The sequence below is a fragment of the Salvelinus sp. IW2-2015 genome, linkage group LG1 (assembly GCF_002910315.2).
Source record: "Salvelinus sp. IW2-2015 linkage group LG1, ASM291031v2, whole genome shotgun sequence".
In the NCBI taxonomy this organism is placed as follows: Eukaryota; Metazoa; Chordata; class Actinopteri; order Salmoniformes; family Salmonidae; genus Salvelinus; species Salvelinus sp. IW2-2015.
The window spans coordinates 18,495,794-18,515,640 of NC_036838.1; positions in this window are offsets into that span (position 1 = coordinate 18,495,794).

The following is a 19,847-nucleotide window of genomic DNA, read 5'->3' on the forward strand; positions in this document are numbered from 1 at the left end:
TTTTCTTTTACCTTAGCGCTAAGCAAGTGTTTCACAAAAAGGTCAGTTGAATGTGGTTGTTTCAGCATCCGTATTTGAATGCACTAGTAGGCCTATATCACTCTATATTTGTATTTTATCTAGTTAATGACTAAACTATAGATTTCTACATATTCCAGCAAAAAAACATTTGTCCAGTAACACTTCATGGTAGCAAAATCTGGATTGAAATATTTACCTGGTTAGTTATAGGTTGTTGATCCCTCTTCATAAAGCACAGGCATTCAAACCATAATTACTCTCTCAGTAGTGCCATTGAATTGCAAATCTAGGCCTAGATTCAATCAGATCAAGCATTAACCTGCAATAGCAGACACCCGCATAGTGGATGTTTTGGCAGCATCAGAGGTGGAATTGTGTTGGAGCCATCAAATCGTGGAGCAGATGTTCTTGCGATCATTATCATGTAGAAAGCCATAACGCCGTAAGCGTCTTTCTTTTTCCCAACGCAATTAAACCAAAACCACGCTCTCCATGTCCGGAAGTGAATAWCACATAGCGCGAAATTTCAGTCACTGATTAATAACATTTGCCCTTTTATTTCAAGATTGAAAAATGTAATAACATAATGTCGTGGACGGAGCTAGCCAATAAATTCAATGGCTGTAGCATAGCGTATTCGACTGAATGATTAGCTAATAACTATTTTAGAAATTACRAATAAGCATATGATTTTACCTGATAATAGACTACTAATGATAAAATAACAACTTCAAATACATATTGAGTAACGATAAGTAGCCTATGGTTAACTTAGCTGACCTTCAATTGAGGGAATTCAGCAGTCTGAGACATTTTTACAACTCATTCAAAATCTGAAAATAAATACATTGGCAAATGTTACCAAACATGATAATAGGCCTGCATTACGGTAGGCAGCTAATTGTTAAATGACACTTTCCATCCTTTCCTTGGAAGGTCAGTGTGAGTGAGACAACGCTAGCTAGCCAATGGGAGCGTAGTAGAACGCCCCTCTGAATAACGGGGCGTGGTTTTGGCTTAACTGCGTTGGGAAAAAGAAAGATGTAACGGATTTCCTCTTCGTCTGAGGAGGAGTAGCAAGGATCGGACCAATGTGCGGCGTGGTAAGTGTCCATAATGAGATGGGCAGCTCCTGACTGATGGGCGGCTCAGGCAGCTCCTGACTGACGGACGGCTCAGGCAGCTCCTGACTGACGGACGGCTCTGGCAGCTCCGGACAGGAGGGAGACTCYGGCTACTCCGGACAGGAGGGAGACTCCGGCTGCTCCGGACAGGAGGGAGACTCCGGCTGCTCCGGACAGGAGGGCGTCGCTGGAGGCTCCGGACTAGAGGGCGTCGCTGGAGGCTCCGGACTGACTTCCTTCGTTGGAGGCCTCATGCCATGGATCCTCATCGGAGGCTTCGTGCCATGGATCCTCACTGGAGGCTTCGTGCCATGGATCCTCACTGGAGGCTTCGTGCCATGGATTATCACTGGAATGCTTCTGGCCATGGATTATCATTGGAGGCTTCGTGCCATGGATCATCACTGGAGGCTTCGTGCCATGGATCATCACGGAGGCTTCGTGCCATGGCTTATCACTGGAGGCCTTCTGTCATGGTTATCACTGGAGCTTCGTGCCATGGATCATCACTGGAGGCTTTCGTGCCATGATATCACTGAGGCTTCGGCCATGGATTATCACTGGAGGCTTCTTGCCATGGATTATCACTGGAGGCTTCGTGCCATGGATTATCACTGGAGGCTTCTTGCCATGGATTATCACTGGAGGCTTCGTGCCATGGATTATCACTGGAGGCTTCTTTCCATGGATTATCACTGGAGGCTTCTTGCCATGGATTATCACTGGATTGGAGAGACACACAGAAGGCCTGGCTCTGGGAGAAGGCACAGAACTCACCAGGCTGGGGAGACATGCAGGAGGCCTTGTCCKTGGCCGAGGCACCGGATGCACTGGACCGTGGAGGCGCACTGGCGGTCTCGAGCGCAGAGCTAGCACCACTCGTCCTGGCTGGTTCCCCCCTGTAGCCCGGCAAGTGCGGGGAGTTGGAACATGCCGCACTGGGCTGTGCTGTCGAACTGGAGACACTGTGCGTAGGGCTGGTCCAGTATACCCCGGGCCGAGGAGACGCRCTGGAGACCAGATGCGCTGAGCCGGCATCATCCCTCCTGGCTCGATGCCCACTCTAGCCCGGCCGATTCGATGAGCTGTGATGTAGCGCACCGGGCTATGCGTGCGCACTGGGGACATCGTGCGCTTCCCCGCATAACACGGTGCCTGCCCAGTCACTCTCTCGCCACTGTAAGCACAGGGAGTTGGCTCAGGTCTCCTACCTGAGTCCGTTACCTCGCGCCACATTCCTCGTAGTGGCGCCGCTCCGCTCTAGCTGCCTCCAGCTCCTCTTTCGGACGGCGATTCTCCCCCGGCTGTGCCCAGGTATTCTTCAAATTTTTCCATGAGAATGAGRGAAAATGTTTCAGTTTTAAAGCCAATTTCCTGGTACTCTACACATTTTGCCATGAGGCGTCGAGAAAATGTTTCAGTTTTAAAGTAATTCCAGTGAAAATCTCACTTTTAAAAGTTCAGTTCTGTTATCTCATACCCAAATAATGTTAACTCATCTCATACTCGTATTTGTGTCCAAAGCATAAATTGGAGAAAAAAACACTAGCTATTTAATCACAGAGGATGATGTCATGGAGGATGAGCTGGCCAATCAGCGGTCTAGTCTTATTAATATTTTGAATGACCGGTATATGTCCACACCATTCTGTTGTTGGGGTACGCCCACACCATTCCAACACAGAAAGTCTGCTTTTAAAATAATTAATAAATAAAATAATTGGAAGGAAAACTATTTCACACAAATCTGGAAAGACTGGACAGTTACTTTAGGTTACAGAAGTGACATTTCTTACCGATCTCTACAGATTCTGTCCAAAAACAAATCCTGTTTAATTATGTCAAAACATACTGGAGGAGTTACTTGCTAGCTTAGCTAACGAACTAGCTACATCGGTCGGGGCGTGCATGGCCAGAATGACACATCGATGAACCACCAAAGGCACACCCCATTTCTGTTTGAAATATTGAGAAAGAGGAGTTGGATCGTTTTTCGTGCAGTAGATCGTTTCTATGTGCACTATTTCTATCTTTTACTTTCAGTTTTGTACACCAGCTTCAGAAAATACATTATTTTTGGTTATGGAAAACATATTTCACAGCGGTTTCTATGGTACAATTGTGACGACCTTCCCACTCTGTCTGCCGAATTCTTTCTCTTTGCTCTTGTTTTCTTTAATAGGATGTCGGTGGGCGGAGCCGGGAGGGTCATCAGCGAAATGGGACACACCTGGGTTCGGGTGTGTCCCAGGATAAATGCACCTCTTCCCCATTCATTGAGGACACTCTCCATGCAGACACAGATTTTGTCAGAAATGCCACAGGTTGTGGCATTTTTGTGGCATTTTTGCGGCTGTTTGCGTTGGCACCTTCCAACAACCCTCATTATCACATTTATGCACGCAACCACTCACTTACACTACTGATTACTGACTACACACACCATTGTTAATTATATTTAGTTACTTTAGTTAATAAATATATTTTGTTATTCCTTATCTCCACGTTGTCTCCCTTTTTGTTACGCACTTTGAGCCGGTTCGTGACACAATGATTTTCTACACTACATTTSCTTGTTTTATCACATGAACTGAAATTAAACAAACTATTATAATTTTAGCAACCAAGAAAAGAAATTCCACAAATTAACTTTTAGCAAGGCAATTGAAATGCATTCCAGGTGACTACCCCATGAAGATGGTTGAGAGAATGACAAGAGTGTGCAAAGCTGTCATCAAGGCAAAGGGTGGCAACTTTGAAGAATCTCAAATATAAAATATATTTTGATTTGTTTAACATGTTTTGGTTACTACATGATTCCATATGTGTTATTTCATAGTTTTGATGTCTTCACTATTCTACAATGTGGAAAATAGTCAAAATAAAGAAAAACCCTTAAATGAGTAGGTGTTCTAAAACTTTTGACCGGTAGTGTAGAGGAGGTGGTGTCTGTGTGGGTGGGAGGCTCTGCCTCGGAAGCGGGACTTAAAGARGGAGACTGCAAAGTCCAGGCATTGCTGCTCACTTTGTTCTGAGTGTTTGCAGTGCTAGAACCTCCAGGTCCTGGAGAACAGGACCCGCTAGAAGAGCCTTGGCCATTACCTTAGCGCTAGGGGTCAGAATTGTTTTTTTTCTTCAAATAATGGAAAGGTTCTCTGGCCCAGATCGTAGAATATGCATATAATTTACAGATTAGGATAGAAAACACTCCAAAGTTTCCAAAACTGTCAAAATATTGTCTGTGAGAAAAATAATATTTATTCTGCAAGCGAAATCCTGAGAAAAATTAACCCGGAGGTGATATTTAAAAATAAATACATCTTTGTTTCCTTTCCCCTCTAACCTCCATTTAAAGGGGTATCAACCATATTCTTTTTCCAATGGCTTCCTCAGGCTGTGACCAGGCTTTAGACATAGTTCAGGCTGTGACCAGGCTTTAGACATAGTTTCAGGCTTTTATTTTGAAAAATGAGCGAGATGTTTCAAAAGAGGTCAGGTGTCCTCCGAATATTTCCTCCGCGCGAGAGAGGCTCCCCATTTTCGTTTTGTCTTTTAATGAATAGGTTATGCTCCGGTTGAAATATTATCGATTATGTTTGTTAAAGACAACCTGAGGTTTGATTATAAAAAACATTTTAAATGTTTCTACGACCATTTCGGATACTTTTTGGGATTTGTCGAACGGAACACGGCTTTTGATTTTTCATCATAACGCGCAACCCAAATGGCGTTTTTTTGTGATAAAAGTAATATTTATCAAACAAAAATAACATTTGTTGTGTAACTGGGAGTCTCGTGAGTGGGAACACCCGAAGATTATCAAAGGTAAGCGATTAATTTTATTGCTTTTCTTACTTTCGTGACCATGCTAATTTGGGGCTAGCTGATTTAGCATTGAAAGCTACACTCACAAAAGCTTGGATTTCTTTCGCTGTAAAATATATTTTCAAAATCTGACACAATAGGTGGATTAACAACAAGCTAAGCTGTGTTTTGGTATATTTCACTTGTGATTGCATGATTATAAATATCTTTAGGAATATTTTTTAATCTGATACGTTTGGAAATTTCCGTCTTCCTTTCAGGACCGGAATGAGGCTGTAGTTTTTTTCATCATAACGCGCAACCCTAATGGCGTTTTTTTTGTGATAAAAGTAATATTTATCGAACAAAAATAAGATTTGTTGTGTAACTGGGAGTCTCGTGAGTGGAAACGTCCGAAGATTATCTAAGGTAAGCAATTAATTTTATTGCTTTTCACACTTTCGTGACCATGCTAATTTGGGGCTAGCTGATTTAGCATTGAAAGCTACACTCACAAAAGCTTGGATTTCTTTCGCTGTAAAATATATTTTCAAAATCTGACACCATAGGTGGATTAACAACAAGCTAAGCTGTGTTTTGGTATATTTCACTTGTGATTGCATGATTATAAATATTTTTAGGAMTATATTTGAATTTGGCGCCCTGCAATTCAGCGGTTGTTTAGGAAAGTGAACCCGTATTCGGTATCCGTAGATCAGAGAAGTTAAAGGGAACAGGGTAGGAGGCAGAGACATAAACAAGCAAACACACAGGTTACACTTTACTGTGAGAAACAGTTTTGGAAGGTATAGCCTACCTCAAGCTGGTCCCCCTCTGACTCAGAGCACAGAGAATCAGACTGATCCGAACTCACTGGCTCTGGTGGATGGGATAACTCCGAAAGTCATTTGGAGTGGTAAATTGAAGAGGTACATTTTAATAAGCTTATCATAGCCATTTCTTGTTTTATCAAATGTCATCCAAAGCTTAACATACTTTGTCTATTGGGCTTCATCTAAGTGTAGGTTGTCAGGGCTTTCAGTGGTCGACCGTCCAACTGCTCCAACTGGAGAAGATTGTTGGCTTCCACCGAGGTAACCCTAGGAAGAGAAAAGAGAAAAATATAAATGWTAGGGAAACTAAAACTAGCTTCAGGTTATTTTGTGTGCAAATGCAAATAGTTATTATTTGAGATTTATATTCACCTTATCAGATGGTGACGCCAGCTACGAGCGAAAGAGCAGCGAAGTTTCCCAGGTCTCGCCTTCCTTTTGTCCTTCTTCCAAACCAAGTAATTCACCCAGATTTCGTAGCACTTGGGACCCTTCTTGATTCTTCTCCGGTAGCTCTCCTTCTGTTTCTCCAGTGCCGTGTCTCACCTTGATTGATAACAGGAATAAATGCAATTGTATCTCATATTACAAATAAATGTATCTCCTGATGCTGGCTTTCCTCTGAAATTAAGCCCAACTCAAGAGAAGGCCAGACTTACCAGGACAGGACATTGTGGTGGAGTTTGACACACACAGCTACAAGAAACAAAGCTCAGCCTTATTCAGCCCTGCCTTACAGAGGTAATCACAAAACACAAAGCCCCTATTGTGGAGTTAGAAACAGACTATACAAGTAGTGAGTGGAGTTACAAACAGACTGCAAAGAAAATTGTACTGGACTCGCGCTAGCACCGTAACCCTGGCTAGCGTATTAGCTCGATTTGGGCCTACCCCCACACCAAAGCTAGTTAGCGTTTCTAGCTAACAACTCAGAATAATAACCATACTCGCCCCTGGATGTGTCAATTGCCAACAATTGACCCAGATAATTGCTGAATTGGAGGGTAAAGTGTCTATTCTTCGTCAGATTAAAAGAAGATGAACAGCTGATTGAGTCTTTGCTTGAGTCTGCCAAAAACGTGGTGAACGAAGCCACTTGTAAAGGGATAAAGAATATGTACATAACGATATATGAATGAGTGATGGTACAGAACAGCATAGGCAAGATGCAGTAGATGGTATAGAGTACAGTATATACATATGATATGAGTACTGTAGGGTATGTAAACATAAAGTGGCATAGTTTAAAGTGGCTAGTGATACATGTATTACATAAAGATGGCAAGATGCAGTAGATGATATAGAGTACAGTATATACATATACATATGGGTATGTAAACATTATATTAAGTGGAATTGTTTAAAGTGGCTAGTGGTACATTTTTACATAATTTACCATCAATTCCCATTATTAAAGTGGCTGGAGTTGAGTCAGTATGTTGGCAGCGGCCACTAAATGTTAGTGGTGGCTGTTTAACAGTCTGATGGCCTTGAGATAGAAGCTGTTTTTCAGTCTCTCGGTCCCTGCTTTGATGCACCTGTACTGACCTCCGCTTCTGGATGATAGCGGGGTGAACAGGCAGTGGCTTGGGTGGTTGTTTGTCCTTGATGATCTTTATGGCCTTCCTGTGACATCGGGTGGTGTAGGTGTCCTGGAGGGCAGGTAGTTTGCCCCCGGTGATGCGTTCTGCAGACCTCACTACCCTCTGGAGAGCCTTACGGTTGTGGGCGGAGCAGTTGCCGTACCAGGCGGTGATACAGCCCGACAGGATGCTCTCGATTGTGCATCTGTAGAAGTTTGTGAGTGCTTTTGGTGACAAGCCAAATTTCTTCAGCCTCCTGAGGTTGAAGAGGCGCTGCTGCGCCTTCTTCACAACGCTGTCTGTGTGGGTGGACCAATTCAGTTTGTCCGTGATGTGTACACCGAGGAATTAAAACTTTCCACCTTCTCCACTACTGACCCGTCGATGTGGATAGGGGGTGCTCCCTCTGCTGTTTCCTGAAGTCCACAATCATCTCCTTTGTTTTGTTGACGTTGAGTGTGAGGTTATTTTCCTGACACCACACTCCGAGGGCCCTCACCTCCTCCCTGTAGGCTGTCTCGTCGTTGTTGGTAACAAGCCTATCACTGTAGTGTCATCCGCAAACTTGATGATTGAGTTGGAGGCGTGCATGGCCACGCAGTCGTGGGTGAACAGGGAGTACAGGAGAGGGCTCAGAACGCACCCTTGTGGGGCCCCAGTGTTGAGGATCAGCGGGGTGGAGATGTTGTTACCTACCCTCACCACCTGGGGGCGGCCCGTCAGGAAGTCCAGGACCCAGTTGGACTGGGCGGGGTCGAGACCCAGGGTCTCGAGCTTGATGACGATTTTGGAGGGTACTATGGTGTTAAATGCTGAGCTGTAGTCGATGAACAGCATTCTCACATAGGTATTCCTCTTGTCAGAATGGGTAGGGCAGTGTGCAGTGTGGTTGCGATTGCGTCGTCTGTGGACCTATTGGTCGGTAAGCAAATTGGAGTGGGTCTAGGTGACCAGTAGGGTGGAGGTGATATGGTCCTTGACTAGTCTCTCAAAGCACTTCATGATGACGGAAGTGAGTGCTACGGGGCGGTAGTCGTTTAGCTCAGTTACCTTAGCTTTCTTGGGAACAGGAACAATGGTGGCCCTCTTGAAGCATGTGGGAACAGCAGACTGGAGTAAGGATTGATTGAATATGTCCGTAAACACACCAGCCAGCTGGTCTGCGCATGCTCTGAGGACGCGGCTGGGAATGCCGTCTGGGCCTGCAGCCTTGCGAGGGTTAACACGTTTAAATGTTTTACTCACCTCGGCTGCAGTGAAGGAGAGCCCGCAGGTTTTGGTAGCGGGCCGTGTCAGTGCACTGTATTGTCCTCAAAGCGAGCAAAAAAGTTATTTAGCCTGTCTGGGAGCAAGACATCCTGGTCCTCGACGGGGCTGGTTTTTCTTTTTGTAATCCGTGATTGACTGTAGACCCTGCCACATACCTCTTGTGTCTGAGCTGTTGAATTGCGACTCTATTTTGTCTCTGTACTGGGACTTAGCTTTGTTGGATTGCCTTGCGGAGAGAATAGCTACACTGTTTGTATTCGGTCATGTTTCCGGTCACCTTGCCCTGGTTAAAAGCAGTGGTTCGCGCTTTCAGTTTCACGCGAATGCTGCCGTCAATCCACGGTTTCTGGTTTGGGAATGTTTTAATCGTTGCTGTGGGTACGACATCGTCAATGCACTTTCTAATGAACTCGCTCACCGAATCAGCATATTCGTCAATGTTGTTGTTGGACGCAATGCGGAACATATTCCAATCCGCGTGATCGAAGCAGTCTTGAAGCGTGGAATCAGATTGGTCGGACCAGCGTTGAACAGACCTGAGCGCGGGAGCTTGTTGTTTTAGTTTCTGTTTGTAGGCTGGAATCAACAAAATGGAGTCGTGGTCAGCTTTTCCGAAAGGAGGGCAGGGGAGGGCCTTATATGCGTCGCGGAAGTTAGTACAACAATGATCCAAGGTTTTAACCAGCCCTGGTAGCACAATCGATATGCTGATAGAATTTAGGGAGTTTTGTTTTTAGATTAGCCTTGTTAAAATCCACAGCTACGATGAATGCAGCCTCAGGGTGTGTGGTTTCCAGTTTACAAAGAGTCAGATAAAGTTCGTTCAGGGCCATCGATGTGTCTGCTTGGGGGGGAATATATACGGCTGTGATTATAATCGAAGAGAATTCCCTTGGTGATAATCGCTTCGACATTTGATTGTGAGGAGTTCTAGATCAGGTGAACAGAATGACTTGAGTTCCTGTATGTTGTTGTGATCACACCACAACCGTTAATCATAAGGCATACACCCCCGCCCCTCTTCTTACCAGAAAGATGTATGTTTCTGTCGGCGCGATGCGTGAAGAAACCAGCTGGCTGCACCGACTCCGTTAGCGTCTCTTGAGTTAGCCATGTTTCCGTGAAGCAGAGAACGTTACAATCCCTGATGTCTCTCTGGAAATTTTACCCGTGCTCAGATTTCATCAACCTTATTGTCAAGAGACTGGACATTGGCGAGTAGTATGCTAGGGAGTGGAGCGCGATGTGCCCGTCTCCGAAGCCTGACCAGGAGACCGCTACGTTTGCCCCTTTTACGGCGTCGCATAGTGTCGCCGGCTGGGATCAGATCCATTGTATTGGGTGGAAGGCAAAACACTGGATCCGTTTCGGGAAAGTCATATTCCTGGTAGGAACGATGGTGAGTTGACGTTAATCTTATATTCAGTAGTTCCTCCCGACTGTATGTAATGAAACCTAAGATTACCTGGGGTACCAATGTAAGGAATAACACATAAAAAAACAAAATACTGCATATTTTCCAAGGAACGCGAAGCGAGGCGGCCATCTCGGTCGGCGCCGGAGGTTAGACAGCCTCATACACTATAGCCTCATACAGAGCACGTGAGAATTGACAATATATAGCCATGGGGGTTGATACTCGGAATTGGTCGATTACCCATCAGACTATACTCATTGCTCCCCCCACAGCTTTAAATAGCTCTACAGGTGCTGCTAACATGGATTAAACTTTTGATTGTCACGGCTGTTGAAAGGAGAGGACCAAGGTGCAGCGTGGTGGGTGTACATTTTCTTTATTTAATCAAAAATGACGCCAAACAAAACAATAAACACTACAAAAACAAACCTTGAAGCTCAAAGGCAAAGTGCCCTAAACAAAGTCAACGTCCCACAAAACCAAGTGGGAAAAAGGGCTACCTAAGTATGGTTCCCAATCAGAGACAACGATAGACAGCTGTCCCTGATTGAGAACCATACCCGGCCAAAACATAGAAATAGAAAATCATAGAAAAACAAACATAGAATGCCCACCCCAAATCACACCCTGACCTGACCAAACCAAAAGAGACATAAAAGGATCTTTAAGGTCAGGGCGTGACATTGATGGACTTTATGGTATTGTTACACTATTGTCAATGTACCGTGTTGCCACTTCCTCGCACAGGTAGAGGGGTATTGGAATTATTCATTTTAATGCTAGAAGCTTGATTTTATTGAAATACTGGTCTCACAATCACATGCTGACATATTGATTACATCTGAATCCTGGCTGTGTGTCTCTGTTCCAGACTCAGATGTTCTGTTAGCTGGGTATAATGTCTACAGAGCAGACAGAGTGGGTAGAGGTGGAGGTATTGCCATTTGTTAAATGCAACCTAGATGTCACGGTGTCCATTTAAACTTCTGTTCCAAAACAGTACAAATGCTTAGTTCTAAATGTGGTCCTTGATCATAATGCACTATTAACGCTAGCGGGAGTTTAATCGCCCACCCTCAGCTCGGGGATCTGTTCTATGCAAATTGTTTGAGTTAATGTCTAATTATGCAAACTGAATTATTTATTGGAGAGCTCAATCTGGACTGGCTGATGCCAGCATCATTTAAGAAATTTGTAACTAACTAAATCTTAATCAACTAATAAATATACCTACCCGTCCTAATCCAAAAGACCTGAAAAAAAACTACATAAGACCTTATCTTAACAAATACACAGCTAATGGGTTATTTGCAAATGACAGTGACCACTTGTTAAGTGGAGCAGCACAGGGGAACCCAAGAGTAGACTCACACCAAGAAACAGGGATGAATGAACCAAGGTATTTATTGTAACACAGGGAGAAATTGATTGCAGATCCGGGGAAGCTTGGATGAGTGGTAGGAAACTAGGAGGCTGAGGTTGGAGTGAGCTGGGTTGGACCAGGGTAAACAGGTCCAGAGAGGAATCCAATGGAGTGGTGAATCCAGAACAGGGTGGTGAGATGTGGAACAGGAGACAAGAGCCAGAGTGGCAAAACTGCAGTGAGAGGATAAACAGCGTCAGGCAGGGAAACAGACACAGCAGGGTAACAGGATCTTGAATAATCATAAATAGCTAGAATCATAAACTGACTTAGCAGAGATTATGATCTGGAAGTGGCAGGACTGAGTATTTGTAGAGGTCTTGATTATGGAACGGGTTGCAGCTGGTGAGGATCCGCTCTGGCTCCAGCAAACCTGTCTCCAACCACACAATCACAAACAAACAGAAAGGGAGGGGGAGAGAGAGAGAGTGTACTGGAGGATTGGTTGCAGGTCAAGGAGACACCGGATGTCCACTAGGGGGTGTGGCAGGAGCAGATGTGACACCACTGCCCTATTGCATGTATCAGAGATACTAGGCTAAAAACCTTGACCCCCGTGTAATTCTAAAGAGAAACTATAAACACTTCTCAGAGCAAGCCTTTATCCATGACCTTTATTACTAAGAGCTTTTATCCATAAACTGCATAATGGACCCAGTTTTAGAGTTCTCTTTTTCATCAATTTTTACCTCCATGGCTGATAAATCGCTTTAACGGGGCGTGTTTWAAAAAAAAAAAACKAATTCTTGGTTCTCCTCTAATTTGAAAATCCTTTACCTGCAAAAGAATCAAGCATGGGCCTTGGCGAGGAAAACTGGTGAAAGGCAATTGAGAAATAAATGGACCGGAGGAATAAAAAAGTCTAAATCTTGGTATTTTCTTAGTGCTATGACAGAGTCTGCTGGTGATCCCTCTAAATTCTGGAAAACTGTTACCTCACTTAAACGAGGAAACTCCTCGACTTCCCTGCCGAAGCAAATTACATCGAAATCTGGGATCATCAGTGACTGAATTGAAATTTGTGATGTTTTTAATAAGCACTTTATTTCTGCTGGTTTTCTTTTTGAAAGAAAAAATGGCCAACATGATCCTGACCGGTCTATTGTTTCAGCCCCTCAGCCTTCAGCTGGTTTATCATTTCCCAAAATTCACAGAAGATGAGGTCTTATGTGTACTATCTGCTATAGATTCTAAGAAATTGTTAGGCGCTGACAATCTGGATCCATATTTACGCAAGTGTGCGGCACCTATCATTGCTAGTGCAGTGACGCATATTTGTTTTATCAAACATTTGTCGTAGGAAAGATTCCTAAAACTTGGAAAACAGCTTTTGTTTTACCACTCCTCAAGGGAGGTGATGGTAGTGAATTGGATAATTATCAGCCCATCTCCAAGCTCTCCTGTTTGGCTAAAATTCTATTGTCATTGGTGAATAGGCAACTACAATAATTTGTAACTGTTAACAATACTCTTTCTAGCAATCAATCTGGCTTCAGACCTAAACACAGTATGACTACGGCCACTGTACATGTTGTAAATTATATTACTAATGCCCTAGATAATAGAAAGTACTGTGCAGCCTTGTTCATAGATTTGTCCAAAGCTTTTGACACTGTAGACCATGCGATACTTTTGGGTAAGCTGTCGTTAATAGGACTGGGATCGGATGCCTGTCGTTGGTTTCATGACTATCTAAAGGACAGAAGTCAGGCTTTTAGAGTCGACGGCATCCAGTCAGAGCCATTGGAGTTGGTTAAAGGGGTCCCACAAGGTTCTATACTTGGTCCATTACTGTTCACTCTCTACATAAACAATATCGGTGATGAGATAAGTGTAAAATTAATYTATATGCTGAKGACACTGTCATGTACTCTATTGCTTCAACGGCTGACAAAGCATTATCACAATTGGAGACAGATTAAGATATTACAAGGGTCTTTTATAAAGCTGAAACTTGTTTTAAATGCAAAGAAAACACATTTTATGATTTTTAATAGGTTKAAAAAATTKGTTGAAAATACACTTGCATTTATGAGCTTAGATGGTTCTCGAATTAATCAGGTCTCTGCATATAAATACTTAGGGATATTGTTGGATGATAGACTGTCTTTAAAAATGCTGACGAATGTTGACGAACTTTGTAAACGGCTAAAAATCAAGCTACACTTCCTCTATAGAAACAGGACATGTTTCTCCTCTACAAATAGAAGACAAATTGTGCAAGCTACTTTTATGTCTGTTATAGATTATAGGGATATTATCTACATGCATGCTACGGCATCAACACCTAATCGCTGGATGCTATTTATCATTAGGCACTTGGGTTTTTTACGAGTGCTAGCTATGGAACTCACCACTGTGTTTTATATCAAAATGTGGGATGGACTTCGCTGTCCATGAGACGAGAACAACATGCTCTCGTGTTTGTCTATAAAGCACTTCTGAATAAACTACCTTATTTATCATCACTCATCAATATTAGAATTAGAATTCCTAAAACCAGGTCTGAAGCATGGATTACACTTGAGGCTCATGCGATCTCCACAGAATTGGGTATGGCTGCCTTTTCCTGTTACGCTCCTTGCTTATGGAATAGCCTGCAGACTAAACTTAAACTTGAGACTCTTGTCCCCCTTGCCCATTTTAAACATATATTGGAGTATTTTTATTTTTGTAATGCTTGTAACTGCTTCGGGTAATGCAAGTTCTTGTGCTGTTAGGGGAATAACCTGTGTGTAAATGTAACAATCTGCTGCTATTTTTTTGTGTTATCTGTGATCGTTTTGTTTGTCTTGTGTAGTTTCTTAATCATTGTAYCTCAACTGTATGTATAAACATGTATACACAGGGCACAGCTGTAAAAGAKACATTGGTCTCAGTCTGTTCCTTGTTGAAATAAAGGTATAATAATAATATAATTAAACAACAACGGACAACCATTTTTACCTGTTCAAAAACCTCCACATCTTTCTCAGTCCATGCCTGAAGGTGGTCCTCGAAGGCGTTCTGATCTGGTTTGACAACTTCCACCAGATCAGGTGGGGTATCAGTGATCTGAAAGTACGTTATACAAAAATAGCAATAGACAAACACTAAGTCAATCACAAATTTGAAAGACTACAGTATATGCAATAATTGTATAAACAATTGCATTGTTTACCTCAGTCAACAGCTGCAGCTTCTGTCCGTACTCGGCGGAGGCCTGGACGCTGCTGTTGTGTGCAAATGTTGTGTGCAAAGAGAATTACCTTCAGGTTGTTCTCCCACTGTTCGTGGTACCCGTCAAGGGACTTGCCCATGGCAGTCTTGAGGTTCTGGTTGGTCCATTCACCAAAGCTGGAGAATGGGGTAGGTAAGCAATATCTATTGACAAGGTAAGATATTGAAATACAGTACCAGTCAAAAGTTGGACACACCTACTTATTCAAGAGTTTTTATTTTTACTATGTTCTACATTGTAAAATAATAGTGAAGACATCCAAACTGTGAAATAACACATGGAATCATGTAGTAACCAAAAAAAGTGTTAAACAAATCAAAATATATTTTATATATATATATTCTTGAAAGTTGCCACCCTTTGCCTTGATGACAGCTTTGCACACTCTTGGCATTCTCTCAACCAGCTTCATGAGGTAGTCACCTGGAATGCATTTCAATTAACAGGTGTGCCTTGCTAAAAGTTTATTTGTGGAATTTATTTCCTTCTCAATGCGTTTGAGCCAACCAGTAGTGTTGTCACAAGGTAGGGGTGGTATATAGAAGACAGCCCTATTTGGTAAAATACCAAGTCCATATTATGGCAAGAACAGCTCAAATAAGCAAAGAAAAACGATAGTCCATCGTTACGTTAAGACATGGTCAGTCAATGCGTAACATTTCAAGAACTTTTCAATTTTTTTCAAGTGCAGTCGCAAAAAACATCAAGCGCTATGATTAAACAGGCTCTCATGAGGACCGTCAAAGGAAATGAAGACCCAGAGTTACCTCTGCTGCAGAGGATAAGTTCATTAGAGTTAACTGCACTTTAGACTGCAGCCCAAATAAATGCTTCAGAGTTCAAGTAAAAGACACATCTCAACATCAACTGTTCAGCGGAGACTGCGTGAATCAGGCCTTCATGGTCAAATTGCTGCAAATAAACCATTACTAAAGGACACCAATAATAAGAAGAGACTTGCTTGGGCCAAGAAACATGAGCAATGGACATTAGGCCGGTGAAAATCTGTCCTTTGGTTTGATGAGTCCAAATGTAAGATTTTTGGTTCCAACTGTGAAGCATGAAGGAGGTGTGATGGTGTGCTTTTGCTGGTGACACTGTCAGTGATTTATTTACAATACAAGATACATTTACCAGCATGGCTACCACAGAATTCTGCAGCGATACGCCATCCCATCTGGTTTGCGCTTAGTGGGACTATCATTTGTTTTTCAACAGGACAATGACTCAAAACACATCTCCAGGCTGTGTAAGGGCTATTTGACCAAGAAGGAGTTTGATGGAGTGCTTCATCTGATCGCCTGGCCTCCACAATCACCCAAACTTTTGACTGGTACTGTATATCATCCTAATCTAGGTGTAGATTACATTCCACTGTTCGAACTTGTAAAAAAGTCTGCATGGGATTTGTCTTAATGCGACTCCGTGCAGCCAATGTCAATGTCCACTTTAGGTATAGTGCCGAGAGTCACTTGTGGATTTGACAGCTCTAACACAGTTCCACCTCCGACACTGCCAAAACAAAACAACTTCTTCTTCTTTGGTATCATGGCGTTTGCATATTTTGTTTGCACATGCTGCCACCTACTGTGGGGAATGTAGGCTCGATCACGTTACATTTTGTGACACAAAAATAAAAAAGGAAGGGGGAAAGGAGCAAATTGCACCACCAGCAAACCCTACACCTACGATGCCTTTGCAATGTATTCACACCCCTTGACATTTTCCACATTTTGTTGTGTTACAGCCTGAATTTAAAATTGATTAAATTCAGATGTTTTGTCACTGAGCTACACACAAWACCCCATAATGTAAAATTGGAATAATGTTTTTAGACATTTTTACAAATGAATTACAAATGAAAAGGTGAATATGTCTTGATTCAATAAGTATTGAACCCCTTTGTTATGGCAAGGATAAATATTGCTTAATTAACAAGTCGCATAATAAGTTGCATGGACTCACTCTGTGTGCAATAATGCGTTTAACATGAGTTTTGATCGACTACCTCAATCTCTGTACCCCGCACATACAATTATCGGTAAGGTCCCTCAGTTGAGCAGTGAATTTCAAACACAGAGTCAACCAGAAAGACCAGGGAAGTATTCCAATGCCTTGCAAAGAAGGGAACCTTTAGGTAGATGGGTAAAATAAATAAAAAAGCAGACATTGAATATCCCTTTGAGCATGGTGAAGTTATTAATCACACTTTGGGTGGTGTGATAGGAGAAAACTGAAGATGGATCAACAACATCGTAGTTACTCCGCAATACTAACCTAATTGACAGAGTGAAGAGACGGAAGCCTGTACAGAATAAAAATATTTCAAAACCTGTTTGCAACAAGGCACTAAAGTAATACTTCAAAAAATGTGGCAAAAAGATAAACTTTTTGTCCTGAATACAAAGTGTTATATTTGGGGCAAATACAATACAACAGAGTACCACTCTCCATGTTTTAAAGCATAGTGGTGGCTGCATCATGTTATGGGTATGTCTGTAATCGTTAAGGACTGGGGAGTTTTTCAGGATAAAAAAATAAATAAATCCTAGACAAAAATAAATCTGGTTCAGATGGGAGATGAATCCACCTTTCAGCAGGACAATTACCTAAAACACAAGGCCAAATCTACACTGCAGTTGCTTATTAAGAAGACAGTGAATGTTCCTGAGTGGCCGAGTTACAGTTTTAACTTAAATCTGCTTGAAAATCTATGGCGAGACTTTTGCAAATATATGGCAAATATTGTACAATCCAGGTGTGCAAAGCTCTTACAAACTAACACAGAAAGACTCACAGCTTTAATCACTGCCAAAGGTGATGTATTGACTCCAGGGTGTGAATACTTATGTAAATTAGATATTTCTGTATTTAATTTTCAATACATTTGCAAACATGACTAAAAACATGTTTTAATCTTGTCATTATGGGGTATTATGTGTAGATGGGTGAGATTTTTTATTTATTTCATCCATTTTGAAATCAGACTCTAACACAACAAAATGTGGAATAAATCAAGGGGTATGAATACAAGCAAATCTGATTTWAAAAAAACAGATAGAAATACACCTGGGGAGGTAGGGTAGCCTAGTGGTTAGAGCGTTGGACTAGTAACCGAAAGGTTGCAAGTTCGAATCCCTGAGCTGACAAGGTACAAGTCTGTCGTTCTGCCCCCTGTCGTTCTGCCCCCACTGTTCCTAGGCTGTCATTGTAAATAAGAATGTGTTCTTAACTGACTTGCCTAGTTAAATAAAGGTAAAACTAAAAGTCAAGACACAAAGGCACATGACACTATACACACACGTACACATGGATTTTGTGTTGTAGATAATGTACGTATCCAGGCTGTATCCCAACCGGCCGTGATTGGGTGGCGCACAATTGGCCCAGCGTCATCCGGGTCTGGCCGGTGTTGTAAATAATAATTTGATCTTAACTGAATTGCCTAGTTAAATAAAAAATGTAGTGGCCTGAGGGTACACAGTTAATGTGATGTGAAATGTATTGTAATGTTTTTAAAACTGTATCACTGCCTTAATTTTGCTGGACCCCAGTAAGGGTAACTTCTGCCTTGTGCAGCAGCTAACAGGGATCCATAATAAATACAAATATAAATACAAAGTTAGCACCATTGTGAAAAGTGGTGGAGGGATGCTCTGGTGTGCTCTGGCAGCACTACTTCCCTTTTCCCGCTGCGCTGAATGTAAGGGGTAAGTAACTGGTGGCAGGGAAGTCAGACGCAGGAGAGAGGAACTAGGTAATAGCCGGAGCAGTTTAATAGTAACACCAACGGCATAAGAATGACAAAATATGGGCACAACAACCTGACGTGCACCAGTCAAACAAAATGTGCACAAGCACTTACAACAAACAATACCACACAAAGACATGGGGGGAACAGAGGGTAAATACACAACACTTAATGAGGGAAATGAAAACCAGGTGTGTGGAAAAACAAGACAAAACAAATGGAAAAATGAAAAATGGATCTGCGATGGCTAGAAGACTGGCAACGTCGACCACCGAACACCGCCCGAACAAGGAGAGGCACCGACTTCGGCAGAAGTCGTGACACTGAATGAGCACTGAATGAGCTAATTAAAGCGCACCTACTCCTTTGATAAAATGTGTGTCTGTTATGAAAATGTGTGAATATGTGGCCAAGAAAATATTTCTGGTTGGTCTGACGGAATGTAAAACAGTTGGGAGGGGAGACTTTTAAAACGGGATTGGGGGAAGTAGAGCAAATATTTTGAATGAGCATGGAGAGCCTCATAAATTTGACGAAATTACCTTATAGCCTAGCTTTCAGTCTAATGCAGCTATTTACTTACTTTTGTAGTCTTGCGCAGAATATCAGTACTGTGTTCAGTACGTTTTTACGTTGAACGGAAATGGTGAAAAACGGGGAGGGGTTGGGGAAGCTGTCAGCATGGCCACTGCCCTTTAAATACGTCACTCAATGCTTCAAACCACACCTTGCTACACCCACCAAATGGGAGCAAACGTACCTCAAAGTCTGTTCAAGAACGTTTTGAGTAATGCTTTGAACACACCGACAGTGTCATTGCATTTTGGTACACCAGAATTACATTAATTTCCAATGAAACGCTGCGTTTGCCTTGCAGCATTGCGTTGCAGAGGCAGTTGCAGTGCGTTCGGTGTGGTGCATATGTTGGATTTATCTAACATATGTGTCAAACTGTATATGTAGACGGCTTGACAGAAATGGTAACAAAAGGTGAATGTTGAACTTTTGTTGCAGATGATGCAAGTTGCAGATGATGACAGAAATGGTAACAAAAGGTGAATGTTGAACTTTTGTTGCAGATGATGCTGCGTACTATTTTGCACAATAATGCTGTCGGTGTGATCGAAGCGTTATGATATACAACGTGAACGCAAGAGACAGGTTGGAATGTTTGAATGAAATACGGGACATGTATTAAAAAAAATCTAAATTAGTGGTGTTTGAATTTGTTGATAAAATGTGGGACATGATTGTTTGGTTGCGGGACGTGGGACAAACGGACAAAATGCAGGACTGTCCCGCACAAGCTGGGACATGTGGTCCCCCTACTTCTGTTCTTCACTGATCCTGGCAACCTCAACATGTCTCTCTCGCACAGACACTACAAGCAACATGGGCACCC